Here is a 14,614-nt window from a genome sequence, read left to right as displayed (position 1 = left end):
AAAATAGCCTTTTGGCTGATTCTGGTGCATTTACAGAAATGTTAATTAATGTGCATTGCCCCTACCAAATAAATAAATTTAAACAATCATGAGGAGTGGTTTAGGTGGTTAGGTGGTGAGGTGAGGTGAGGATGCCCCCCCCCCCCCCCTCTCTCTCTCTGCTTGCCTGGCAACGCCTTCGTATTACCCCCAGGAGCAGCTAATGGAGGAGGTCGGGTAAAGGAAGGTTTGGGGCTCAGAGCTTAGGCTGCAGGCCCCACAACCCACCTTTGGATAAGCGGAGGTCATGGATGGACGAAATATTGTTTTAATAAAGTGGCACAAATGCCAGTTTTTTCTAAAAGTTTTGAAAACATCAGTGTCCAGCCTGTCGACCTGCACCGGCTCACTCTTACGTTAACCACTTAGCATTTAACTTTACCACCAACAGAATCCCTTTTTCTCAACTACAGATTCAGATCTAAATGTGTCCATGTTAAAATACTCCTATGTGAAAGAGATTTTATTTACATTAAATGGCACATCACTACACACAAATATGGATTTTTACACTATGATCCTAAAAGGACAAATGATGCTAAGAAAGATGAAGAAAAGCAGCAACATATCCCATAAAGATAGACGGTGCTTTAACCCCTGAGTCGTGCTGACCTGAAGCATGGCAACGAGAGTGGTCTCACCAGAAGGGCTTTGGTGTGGTTTAGAAGCTTCTCAGAAGCAGCTGTTCACTCTGCTCCACTAAATTTATGTTGAGTCTATTTGGCACGCAGCTGCAGATAAGCCACCCCAGTTTACACACAGCAGATTGAGCTGGCAGGAAGCTGGACCCAAGAACGGCACCGAGAATCCAGTCACTTATTAAGATAAAACACCATGAGCGGCTTCCAAATTTACATCAACACTACTCCCACCCCTGGAGGTTATGGGTAAATAATTTAGATTGTTTCAATCATATAGGAGGAAAGGTAAATTAAGGTTTACACAAGGACTTTTTATTTGACGCCACCCATCCTGTTTATAAGGATAATAGTAGAAAGGGCAAGACAGAGAGGGAAACACAACCGCAGAAGGACCAGATTACTGCATGATTTTGATAGTATCTTGAACTTTTCGGGAGAACTTGTGATCTTGCAAATCCAGCTCAACAAGCAGCAGCACCTGCTGACGCTCATGGGGGGAAAACCCTGGTTGAAACCACGTTTTAACTGCACTGTAGTTCTGATCCATCCTCAGTGTGACCTCATATCCCACCAGTAGCGCTTTAAAGTGCTGCCTGTTGTGTTAGATTGATAATTTTACAAGTTTACCCAACAGATTTGAGATCATGAGAGAATCATGAGCAGAGGTGGACAGAGTACTCGACCCCAGTACTTGAGTAAGAGTACAAATACTACTGGTCAAAATTTACTCCGTTACAAGTAAAAGTAGCTCAGTCAAAATATTACTCGAGTAAGAGTAGAAAAGTACTTGCTTTTAAAGGTACTTAAGTATCCAAAAGAGAAATGCTTTTAAATTTACTTTAAGTAAAAGTAAGAGTAAGAGTACATTTCTTATTTTCCACATCAGTAAATTACTATATTTTTTCTAAATTAATTTAAGGATCTTTTAACTCTTGTTTCTGAGAATTAGCTCTTTGAAACCAGCTGCACTGATGTGCTGCTTTTAGAACCACAATGTTATATAAAACCTGCAGAAACACCAAAAACAAATCAAATGAATGGGATCATAAGAGGACAGCAGATGATGCAGAGTTTATTAACAATCATGAACTGAAACCAAATGAACCTGCACCATCCAACTAAGTCTGGATCCCCCTCAAAGACCACTGCTTTACAAAAAACTGTGCCCTTGTTTTTTACTCGGTCGAACTCAAACATTGAGTTAAGATACGGCCAAGGATTTTGTGAAAGTCCCTGCTCCGAGTCCGGCTCATTATCAGACTCAGACGACTCAGCGGATTGTCTTTCTTCTCCTTTCGCAGGCTTAGCCATTGTTGCGGCTGTCTTGAATTGTTGCGGCTCTGTCTTGACTTGTTGCGGCTCTGTCTTGACTTGTCTTGACAAACGCAGGCTACTTTGGCGGTATCGTTTTGAGGAGGCTTGACGTATTTCCGCTTTACGTACATCCCAGTGGAGAGCGTGCACTGTGATAGGTCTCCTCCTTTGACAAAAACAGCTTGTGTCCAATAGGATTTTAGGGAAGAAGAAAAAAGAGCAGACCTGAAAGTAACGAGTACTTTTCAGCCTTCCTAGAAATTTACTCGAGTAAAAGTAAAAATATTTGTCTTGGAAATGTATTCAAGTAAGAGTAATAAGTACCAAAGAAATCTAATACTCAAGTAAAGTACAAATCCTCTGGATATGTACTTAAGTACAGTACTCAAGTAAATTTACTCCGTTACTGTCCACCACTGATCATGAGGTAGTCTGTTCATTCAAAGCCATATTTGTCTCTATACCTCGTTTCTCCTGATTGTAACCCTATAAAGAGAATATGTGGTGTCAAGTAAAATGTTCTTTTCTGACTCTCCTCCTGATTGGATCTCTTATAAAACATTCTGAACTGCTTATCCTCAGCCTCCTCAGGGTAACATAATGTCAGTCTATGATTAAGAGTCCAGTCATGGTGTTTCATTTTGAATGTAGAGAATATTTTCTACACTATTCTTATATCTGACTTTCTACTAGCTTGATCGGTCTTGTGTAAATTCCTGCCGTTTATCTGCAGTTGAGCCCCTTGGAGCATATCTTTAGAGGGGTAGAGGGTTGCTCCTAGGATGCTTCCAAAATGAACTGCAGTGCTTCTGGTCAGGCAACTGTTATTAACTGGAAGGGCAAAATATTCATAACGTTATGAAAATTTGAGTGCCAATGAAGTAGTAAGAACCTGCTGGTGGTGTTTTATTTTCTCCTGCATGTTCAACCCTTTTTGAGAATTTTAAACTCATATTCAATATAGACACTTATAATAATCTGGGCAATTCATTGTTGATTCCATATATTCCTCATAGATCTCCAGCTGTGTTCCAACAGCTTTCAAACACCCTGTGATACATCCCTTCATCAAAAAGAGCAATATGGATTCCTCTAAACTTTCTAACATTAGGCCTATTTCCAAACTCTCTTTTCTATCAAAGCTCTTAAAAGATAGCCTTTGGTCAATTACAGTCATACCTTGGATTAAATGGTCTTTCTGAGGAAGTTTAGATCTGATTTAAAGTTGGGCCTTGAGCCTTGTTGTTTTAATTATTGATTATGGTAGAGGCGGCCCTGACGCTGCTGGACTTCTCTGCTGCCTTTGACGTTGCATACCACAACATCCTTTTATCACATCTTGGTTGTGTGTTAGTAATAAAAGGTATAGTTCTGAAATGGTTTCAGTCTTACCTGTCAGACAGGACCTTTTCTGTTACCGTATTTTCGCGACCATAAGGCGCAACTTTTTTTTTTTTTTTTTTTTTTAAATGTGCCGGGCGCCTTAAGAAACGGTGCGCCGTGTCTATTACCTGAATTACGGTAATGTCAGGTCGGCCACCATGAGAAGGTAAAAAGAGAAGGGGGCGGGTGAAGCTGAATGAGACCATCCACTGAGCTGTTTAATGCGAAACAGAAGATGAAGACTTTTAAGGATTTGCTTGATGTGTAAAGTGAAATAAAATACAATCAAACTAAGTTTTGCTCCGCTCTATTTAAATAAACACACTTGTGTGTGAGTGTTCTGCAGCGCTGGCCGGTCGGAACCGTCCACATTCCCCGGTTAAAGCAGCGGCTGCAGCAGCGCGGTGATGGTCGCTGCTGCAGCCGACTTCCTGGTTCCCCAAGCGGGTCCGATGACCTGGTTCCCGGCCGCTTTAAGAGCAGAGATTTCTGGGGTCTGTCTCAGGTCAGATCAGCTTCACTTTCCGAGATTTGCAGCCAAATCTGTCGGTTACAAACCCGGTACCGGATCCCGACATGCGCGTGTGTGTATTCGCGGCGCGACACACAGATTCTCATGTAGGCTATGTGGTGCTGGACTGGCGCAGCTGATGGACAGAAACTTATGGTGATTTTTAAAAGAAAAACTTTGCATAAGAGGTTTCCAGCCGGAGTCATTATAAGGGTGAATGAAAAGAGGGGGCTGGATGAAGGGATGATGATCAAGAAGCCGAGACAGGTCTGGAAATTCGGACTGGCGCAGCTGAATTAACGGAGCTCGGATCAAACCCCGGTACCGGCTCCCCGACAGCGCGTGTGTGTGAGCGGGTCCAGCGCGAGGGTCCCGGGACGCGGGACCCGGGACCGCCGCGGGACCAGCGCGGGGGGGGGGCGGACCGGGACCCGGTCCGCCGCGGGACCAGCGCGGGGGGGGGGGCGGACCGGGACCCGGGACCCGGTCCAGCGCAAGGGAACAAACGGGGAGCGGGACTCGGGACCGCCGCGGTCGGGATTTTTAAAAGAAAAGCGTTCCCTAAAGAGACTTTTCCAGCCAGAGTGAAATGAAAAGGGCTGGATGGATGAGGAGATGATCAGTGGCTGAGACAGGTTTGTGCAGCAACCCGGTGGTTTTTTTAAATTCTTTAATGCAGAAACAGAATATGAACCTTTGAAGGGTTTGATTGATGTGAAAAGTGAAATAAAATATCAAACTAAGTTTTGCTTCTGCTGTATTTTTAGCGCGTGTGTGTTTTGCAACGCGTGTCTGTGCAGCTCCGTCTCCGTAGACGGCGCCTTTTGGGTCGGTGCGCCGTATGTGTGTTTTAAAACCAAAAATGACACACAAAACTGAGGGTGCGCCTTTCCACACAGTGCGCCATATGGTCGCGAAAATACGGTAATTTAGGGCAATATTCTTCAGCTGTGCTCCCACTTAATTATAGGGTTTTATATTGGGCCTTTTTCTTTTTTCCTTATACTTTTTTTCTTTGACAGGCTAGTTCAGTAGACCACACCATCTTTTTATCATTTAAGACCCATCAGTAAGGTGAAGGCCTACCCCCCTTTACATTTTTTTCATGCTTTTATAAGATCTCATTGGAACTGTTAATATCAAGGAAATGAAAACATTTTTTATTGAGTAAAATTTGTTTTTTTGTTGCATCATGCTTTATTGTTCTCTTTTTTCTTAATCTATGCTATTTGTATAACCCTTTGTCCCTATTTTGTTTACAATTTCTGCAAAAGAGTGCCAGATGACCACCGTAATGGTTTTAGAAAGCCATGTCTGCTTACAAAGGATTTGGGGGGCCCGAGTAAAACCAATTAAACCATCAACCATCAGGCTCTTTCATGACCTTCACACACCCACTCTTACCACCAGCATTAATTTTGTGTCACAATTTATCAAGTGGTAACATTCATCAATTAGGCAAACAGATTTAAATTAGATAGGGAACACAGCACAGATGCACAGCCTTTCACAAGTGTCAGGACCCATTTTGTTTAAAAAAAAAATTTAAAAACCATTATAAAACTTTATATATAGATCTATATATGCATACATATATGTTTGCAGCAGAATTGTCATTATTGTTATCCCCGAAAGGCAATCTGCCAGCATCAGAATAAACTGGTGTTTTAAGGCTTTAAACATTAAAAAAGTCAATCCACTTAGAGGGGACCTATTATGGCATCTAATACCTATTTTAAACAGGCCTTGAATGTCTTAAAAACAAGCTTTTGATTGTTTTTGCTAAACAAAATAGAAATTCAGCCTCTGAGCCATGTCTTTATCATCTCATTCTCTAACCTCATTATCTATGCAGGATTCTGAGTGGGCGGGGCTATGATAATGAGGCTCTGTGCTGATTGGCTGCCTGAATGACGCGATACACCGCTACGGAAAAATGGCGGAAGCTCCGGCCGGCCAGAGTTAGTTGTGGGCGTGGTTTCACGCATCGGAGGCCAACCTATGTAAATCACATTTTCGTTATGTAACGACATGAGCAGAATCTTATTGGCTCGTAGATCCACATCACACTGGATGGCTCATCCGGGCGGCTGTACAGACACTGCAGAATTTGGTTGCTTTCTTCCTTCTCTGAGTTGGCAGGCTGAGGGGAGACCACTTTATATATGTTAAAGCAAGAGAAAACCTGTTTTTCATAATAGGTCCCCTATAAGTCATTTTAACTTCACTTGTACACAAAAGGTTTCCAAAAAGGACAGTTGAGTTGACTACCATTTCCTGGAAATTATTCCCAACATATCTATAGGCTGGATTTGACTTGGTTCTTGAAATTATTTCACCTTCATTCCAGAGGGCTTGCTCAGTTCAGTTCAGTTCAAGAACTGAATTGATTAAGTCTTCTGCTGACTTGATTCAAGCCTTCAAGGATGCATCAGTACTGGATGCTGATGCATTAACTGACCCTCTATGTAACAATTAATTATACATTTGCTGAAACCAATCACCCAATTCCAATGAGCAGATAATCGGTCGGCTCTATCTTCCGGGTTTAGGAATTGAGGTTTCTTCAGTCTAATTTGTAATTTAAGTGTTATTTCGGGAATTTGAGTGTGTGCTGGTGCACCTTATCTCTGTGTGGTCTGCTGGCTGCACAGTGGCCGATAGGAAGGGACTGCGGAGGGTAAAAACTGCAGACAAATCTGTCGTCCACTCCCCTCCCTGGACTCTATGGATAGCTAGTGTCACTCCAGAGCTAAAGCGATCAATGATCACTTCCATCCTGATCCCCAACTGTTCAGCCCACTGGAAGGAGTTACAGGACGACTGGGAGCAAAACAGATGGCAGAAATTGCTTCTTACCAAGTAAAGTAACACTGATTACTTTATGTACAGTATTATTCTTCATGTGCAATATTTTATCATCATTCATAGTATCCAATCGTTTAATACGAGCATAATCATAGTATTACTATTGCTGTGCAATATAATTCTCTCTCTCTTGATATGCACTACCATAACATCCCCACTTATCTACTGCCTTCTGTATTCACCTTGTATTCTTGTTTCTTATTTGTATATTTAAATTTCACCTGAACAGTTGTTGCTCTGATAATTTTATTGTCAGAAAACTGCACAATGGCAAATAAAAGGCCTTGAATCTGGAATTGTCAAAATAAATTTGAGTAAAGGGCTAAATAAAATTATCAAATCACTGTGACAACCCAACTCGACTCATTTAATTCTTCTCTTAAAAGAGCCTTTGTGCAAAATGTGAAGATATTCCTGCAATGTGTTCAAGCAACATCACGTTCACAGGAAAGGGATGACAGATTGATAGAAGTGAATACTTAAAACATAATAGGTCCAGCCGTCGCTGCTGCTGTCAAGAAAACATAACAGTGCCTTCATCAGAACTACAGATAAAGGTAAACTGTGGTATCTCCAACTGTAGTTAGCAAATTAAAGTTTATATTTGAGTGAAAATCTGACATTAAAATATTCCACATTATGTAAATTTATGCTTAAATGGATGTCATTTCAAATTTAAACATTAAGCTTATATTACACAAGTATGACACACAGCTCCTTGAAGTAGCAATAAATAAATAAAAAATGGGTAATGCTAAATATTTACATCTAATTATACATTCCCCCTACTCCCTGTGTTCCACCATTTCTCTGTGTTTGTGTTATTTATTTCCATCAACTGTGTTATGAAATCATCAGTCTGGGCTGAGGGGAGAAACTAGGGCAGCTGAGGATAATCAGGACATTTTCTATGATAACCTGGCCTGTTCCTATTAAACATGACAGGCTTTAGCCTCCAGTCTTGACATCAAATCCATCTGCACCAACTCTGATTTACTTTAAATATTTGCATGCGAGGAAAGATATGGCAAAATCCAACCAGAAACAACCTGCTGATGAAAATGTCTTATCTTCCAAAAAACACAAAAAGAAAGTTTCTCACAAGATCAAGGTTTGGAGAGAGGAGATGTAAAGAACATTCAGGTCACATCTGAAACTAGATTCCTGGCTCCTCCTAGGGAGCCAGGAGAACCAGTCTCTACTCTCTATTGATTATGCTCAGTGAAGATGCCTATTACCTCTACAGGCAGGGACTTTGGAGGCAGAGCCAAAGCACAGCAGAGAGGGAGGTGGAGTAACCTTCAAGTGGCATTCTTCAAAATGTCCAAACTTCTTTCACCAAGAGAGAGAGAGCTTCAGAGTTGAAGATGGCAAAAAAGTGAGTAAGTTATGTACTGTGATCTCTCATCAATGCCTCAGCTTATTTTTAATTATTTATATCATTTATTTATATTATTTATATCCATCGTCATACTCTTTGGTCCTAAGTTTAATCAAATGTTTAGATAAGTATTTTTCTAACACCCACTTTGTAATCCTTTAGTTAACCAGGGTTATTTTAGATATTCATTGTTATTAATGTACTGTCAAGTGGGACAGTATGCATAATATAATGAACTAAATATTTCAAAAACAGTATTATAAGCACTATCCACATTTTTCTCTCCATACACAAGGGTAGTCTTGGGCCATCACGTCACAACTAAGTGCACTGAGTGTTTTATCATTTCATAGTCATCCATCACACGTCCTCCCTAATTATTGTCATGTAATCTGAATACTGATGAATGTAGGATGTATGAAGTAATTCTGCTGGGTCTGGTAACTGGGAAATCATTTGTTATTTTAGGTTTACTGGGATGTATCACATCTATATTGAAGTCTCCTCAGACGAACAGAATTTTATTACATGTAATCGAAAATATTTTTCCATCCTCTCAGTAAATGATTTCCCACTTAAACCTCTGTATACACAACTTGTGATATTTTCTTCATCGTAAATTACATTCTACTATATCATTTGACATTGTCATTTCATCGATTACTTTAGATTTCCATTGTTTACACACACATGTGGCTACTTGCTCGCCTGTTATGTTTATTCCCTATTCTCATAATTGAGCCCATAACCATCCAATTCAAACTCAATTCCTTTGTCATTGTTGAACAATGTCCCTGATATTGCAATAGTACTAAATGGATTTCAAACTGTTGTAAATAACCATTTATAGCAGTGATGTTTGTATACGGGCTTCTGCTGTTTAAACTATTTCCTGCTGAATTGATACAATTGTTATAATCTTCTACACTGTGGTAGGTAGTTAAAATTGACAGGTGAGGAAAACATACTGGTAGGGTCCATTTCATGCATGTATGCATGTACGCATGTGCAGGTATGTCCACTCACCGGCCACTTTATTAGGTACACCTTGCTAGTACTTGCAGTGCCTTCAGAACTGCCTTAATCCTTCTTGGCATAGATTCAACAAGGTCCTGGAAACATTCCTCAGAGTTCGGTCCATATTGACATGACAGCATCACGCACATCCATGATGTGAATCTCCCGTTCCACCACATCCCAATGGTGGTCTATTGGATTGACATCTGTATGAGGACGATAGGAGCGCAGGGGGAGTGGGGGGTGGGGTGGAGGACGGAAGGGTGGTTGGGGGGGGGGGGGGGGGGGGGGGTAGTGGCATGTGCTGCAAGTCTGAAATTAGAGAAATCAGAGTAACACAAGAAAACACAAAACGGGCACACAAGCCTTTGAAATCAGTAAGAGAGAAGACAAACAAACAAAAACGGGAACCCGCAAAGACACAAACAGCAACCATTCCAGGTCTCTAAAACTAAATAGTACTAGGCTACTGCAATCATCTGTCCTCGAAATTGTGAGGTGAGCATGTAGGTGAGTGAGCAGGTGTGTATGTCTGTGTAACTGTGTGTGTGCAAGGTGAAAACAAGGCTTTACCTGAACTGCAACTAGAGTGGGGGAGGAAGGGCACAACCACGCCAGAAGCCAGAAGCCAACAAGGCAGAAACCCGGACACAGGCCACCAGCAACCCCACAGGGACCATAAGAGGGAAGGAACTCCCTCACCAGCAAGCCACACCCCTTCCCAGCAGGTAACAGAGGGAAGCCCCGGGTGGAGCCCACATGACCACGGGAGGAGGCAGCCAGGAATACCATGGCGACGGACCAGGACCCAGCAGGGCACCAGCCACTCAGCATAGGCTGAGAGGCCCACACCCTCCAGGGCTACAGCCCCCACCCGGCGAATGGCCAGCCCGCTCAGAGAGATGAGGCAACCCCAACAGCCGGCGGGCCGGCACCTGCCCAGATGAAAGCAGGAACCCCAGAGCCAATGGCGCAGCTGCAAGGGCAGCGGGGGGAAACAGAAACGGGCACGGAGCGCGAGAACCCCCCAACAAGGACCCACCCAGGCCCACATTCGGCCTGGGGCGAATGTGGGAAACATGTGTGGAGGAAGACCTCACTCCGGCCCCTGGTGATGGGTGTGTGTGGGTGTGACTAATGCGGTTAAAACAGGGAGGGGAGGTCAGGCTACCATGTGGCTATGCCAGTAACTACATCTGATCCTCCGAGGACCCTATGTTCCTATGTGCAAGTGTGTTTGTGAGGTGCCAACAACAAGCATTACAGCTGTCTATTTTAATACATGCTTTCTAAAAAAGGCAAAGGTCTGCTCGGTAAATATGACTCGGACAGATAACATGACTTACAGGGTATTGAGACAGGAAGAAATGTTAAAGAAGCCCTGGGAGAGAGACATGTAATGAAGCATTGTTTGCAGGATGATAATGTGCGAATGCTCACACACAGGTAATGAAGCATTGTAGGTGGGTTGAGCCTGGCTGAGGCTGATAACATCCCAGTGTGCCTGATGGAGCACAATGGGCCATATAAATGGAATCACACTGTGTGTGCACCAAACTCCATCATCGTCTCAACGCACTCATGTGCACATAAAGATGGATGGCTATATCGGAAAGTGGGCTTACAGATAACGGGGTGTTCTGAAGAGGGGAAGAGGTCTGGAAACAACACTCTGTTCTGCAGCTTTGGTTGTCTGCTAATGCTGATCATTGGCAGTCTAAACCCCTGAGCCCAATGTGTTCAAACATTGAGAAACATGGGACAAACAGGAAACTACATGGAGAACTCTTACCTATGGACATCCCCAAGGAGAAAGTGATGCTTGCTGAGATATGTTCCCGTAGCAGAGCTGCACAGAGGTCTGAATGATTCTTCCTCTTTTCAGTACGCTTTCAGAAGGCCTCATGTATAGAAAGTTTATTTGATGTGGATAGTGAATTATTTGGTGATTAGATCAGAAAGGCAAAACAAAACTCCCCTTTGGCTTCTATTTCCAAAAAGATTATTTTGCTTCTGCTTTTCATAGATCTCACACAGGCAGTGCAGAGCGAGAGCGCAGAACGTCTAGCAACACCAAAAGAAGTGAATACTTTATCTGGATGAACAGATGGTGAACACTCTCCAATACTGACAGTACCTCCATGGACACAGTCGCGTGGATTGAGTCTTCTTACCAGCAGTGACAGTTCAAAAATTATAATGTGGTTTATTATGTTTGAAACATCTTCTTTGTTTGCTGGAATAATGAAGTGATATTGAAACGGCTCAAGCATAAGAGAAATACGAGAACGGGAAATGGATTTTAAGAGTCAATTAACCCCCATGAGATAGGGGTTGCAATGCACTTGCTTCCAGACACCATCCAGTTTTGAATTTTGGATCCTTTGCAAAGTAAGTCATGGGAAGAATGTGCTTTCCATTACCAAGAGCCTGGCAACCATTAAGTTGAGATCATTTCAATTACATAAAATAAGCAACCAATTTTTCTATTTAGAAGCGTGTCCCTTGTATGGTGAAGTTTGGATTAAAATTGTAAATGGGGAAGAAAAGAAAGTCTGAGGCACATTAGCGTCTATATACTGTGTAGTACACAGCTCTACTCAGAGTCCCCCAAAATATTTTAAACATATGCTGTTTCACATAACAGCTTGTCAGAAACTGAAGAAGGCACCTCTGTGCCTTGTTATTCTTCTTGTTTCAAAGTTCACCTGTGTTGCAAGCAAGGCCTTTGGGTCGACAATGAAAAATCTTCATCGTGGACATTGCAGACCTGCAACCTGGCATCTGCCTGTGCACACTAATTACAAGCTGGGGTTGCCTCCCACCAGCCCGATGCCAGATGCTGTGGCCTATTTTACAGATAATCTATTTCCCACCAGGAGGCAGGCTAAAAAGCATTGCAAATTCCCGTAGAGACTGACCTAAAGGGAAAAAAATTTAGTGGCTTCCAAGCTGAATTCCAGTTACCTGTCATATATGTTAGATGCTACATAGATGTTTGCTTGAAAATGTGGCATAACACTTCTTATTGATATTTTGCAAATATGCTGGTGTACATTCTCTCCTCTCTTCCAAGTCATGGTATTCTGAAAACCTTGAATTAAGGCAGCTACACTTCCTTTTCTTGGTTCTTGAAGACCTTTCACATTTCTTTCAAAGGGCTTTGTGGGTTCAAACTGACCAGTGAAAGGTTTCAGGCTCATAAACTGTTGCAGTGGCATGTAAATACAGTAACTGACCCTCCTGTGCCTCCCGTGAGTTGTTGGGTTTTTGGTTCTTTTTTTTCCTATTCTGTTCTTCACCTGGCCCACATGAGACATTCTGGAGCTTGGGTCAGACTACAAATCCAAAATGTAGCTTTCACCAAACACACTACCTTAGTGGATACCAACATTAAATTCAGCAGAGAGAATGAAAAGGGAAAAAAAGTTATCTTTTGTGGTCTGTGGCATCAATGAGGCTGAAAGTCTCTACACTCGAGTGTAGCGAAACATTCACATAAGTGCCCAATATCTGCTTTTCGATTCACCCCACCACCTGGACCACAAATTGTTATCAGAACCCATCAACATGAACAACAAACACATCAAGAAAGCACTTGTGAACACTCAAACTGGGCCTTTTTCAAGTCTGGCAAAAAGTTTGGGGGGGAAATCACATCACCAAATGGAAAGGAAATGGAAAAAAATAAGTACAAAAATGTTGTCATTTCACATGTGTCAGGAGTGTGAAAAACCTTTCCTAACATATCACCCCATGGACTTCAAGCCTTGTCTTTGTTTTCCATTCGCCTGTCCAGCACTTTGGACCTTGTTGGTGTTTTTAAAGTGCTTTATAAATAAACTTGACTTGACTTGACTAACACCACCTTCACACAAAAACTGGTTCACCTTAAAGACAAAACACTCAAACCATGAACAGAGTAGTGTTGTCTATGCATTCGGATGCAGTGAGGAGAACACAGACCTTTACGCCTGTGATACTAAGCTACAGCTCTTCAAAAGCATTACACAACACAGGAGAGCTGTTCCTTAGGTCAAGAGTCAGAGGTCCACCTGCATCTCAAAGATAAGCATCTATGTCAAATGGAAGAAACCAACATTAAAGAAGGGAGGCCACCTCAGCTTTTTCCTTTCCAACACTACAAGGCATCCTTGAATCTCCTGATGAAATATCTTTAATAAACAAAAAGAAGTCTTTGAGGATATTTTACAAATCATTAAAACATAGTTTTCAGTTTTTGTTAAACCTTCAAATGAAACTAAGAATCATTAAGATTGCTTCCCCTGGATTCTTCATGTGAGTACGAGGCCTGGGCGATAAACAGAAAAGTTACCGACATTCACTGCGATTACGGACATACATTTTCCCATGTCGGTAAATTTGGTGTTTTGATAAAAAAAATAAAATAAAATAAAATAAAGGTATTTTTGTCTGTTTCGACTGTGTACAGTATGTAGGCTATTTTCATTCCCCTTTAAGATGGTGTACAGCGTGTGTGTAATTACGTGACTCTAACCATCCAGTCTGAATGAGAAGGGAATATATTGTGCATTTATCATTATAGTTATCGTGGTAAAACTGCCCAATTTATTGTGATATTGATTTGAGGTCATATCGCCCAGCCCTAGTGAGTACTTACATTAATGCTACATCTCTAGACATTGTCCACAGCTGAAAATGACAATCTGCCCACCTCAACAGCTCTAATGTGAACCCAATCATAAAGCGTCAACTGCATCGCAAAGACACGCAGTGGCGGTTTGAACCTTGATCAATCAGCCGAAAACAGAAAAAATGTAAATATTGATCAACCTAGGTGAACCTCAACACAGAAATCTAACAACAAATGTGAGACTGGTCAGCACAACATGTTTGCTTGGTGTTCCATGTGTGATTGTTTTACTTATGGTATATTTTACAGCCCAAGGATGCAGCATTGGTTGCAGGTCGCGTGACGACAGTGTGTGAAACCTTCAGATGCCGCCGGAGGGGTGAAGGATCCGTGTAGGAGAGGATGGGGAGTTGGACTACAGCTTTTGACATTTACTGACCTTTATCTGCATTATCAGCTTCTCTGCAGGAGAGACCACTGAAGACAAATCATGCAGCAAATCCTACACATGGATTTAAAATATAATTTCTGATCCTTTTTGGACTTTCTGTATGTCTCCGAGACAAACCATTTCATGACCGAAAGCTAAATGCTTTTTCAGTCTCTTAAAGTATTGGCAATTGGTCGAATATTAGTCCCTTTTAAAAGAGTATTTCTTACGCTTCACTGAGAGATGATTACGACTGTTTTTCTTACAATGAGATGAGAGGCAGCAGCACAACATTAAATTCTGTCGTTCTCTCACATGTAATTTTGCTTTTTTTTTATAAAAACAACCTAAAAGCATCCAAGCCTAATAAGCACATCATATTTTGTTCAAGAGAAAAACCCAGCTCAAATAACTA

This window comes from Cololabis saira, chromosome 2 (assembly GCF_033807715.1).
Source record: "Cololabis saira isolate AMF1-May2022 chromosome 2, fColSai1.1, whole genome shotgun sequence".
NCBI lineage: Eukaryota > Metazoa > Chordata > Actinopteri > Beloniformes > Belonidae > Cololabis > Cololabis saira.
This window is presented reverse-complemented; position numbering follows the sequence as displayed.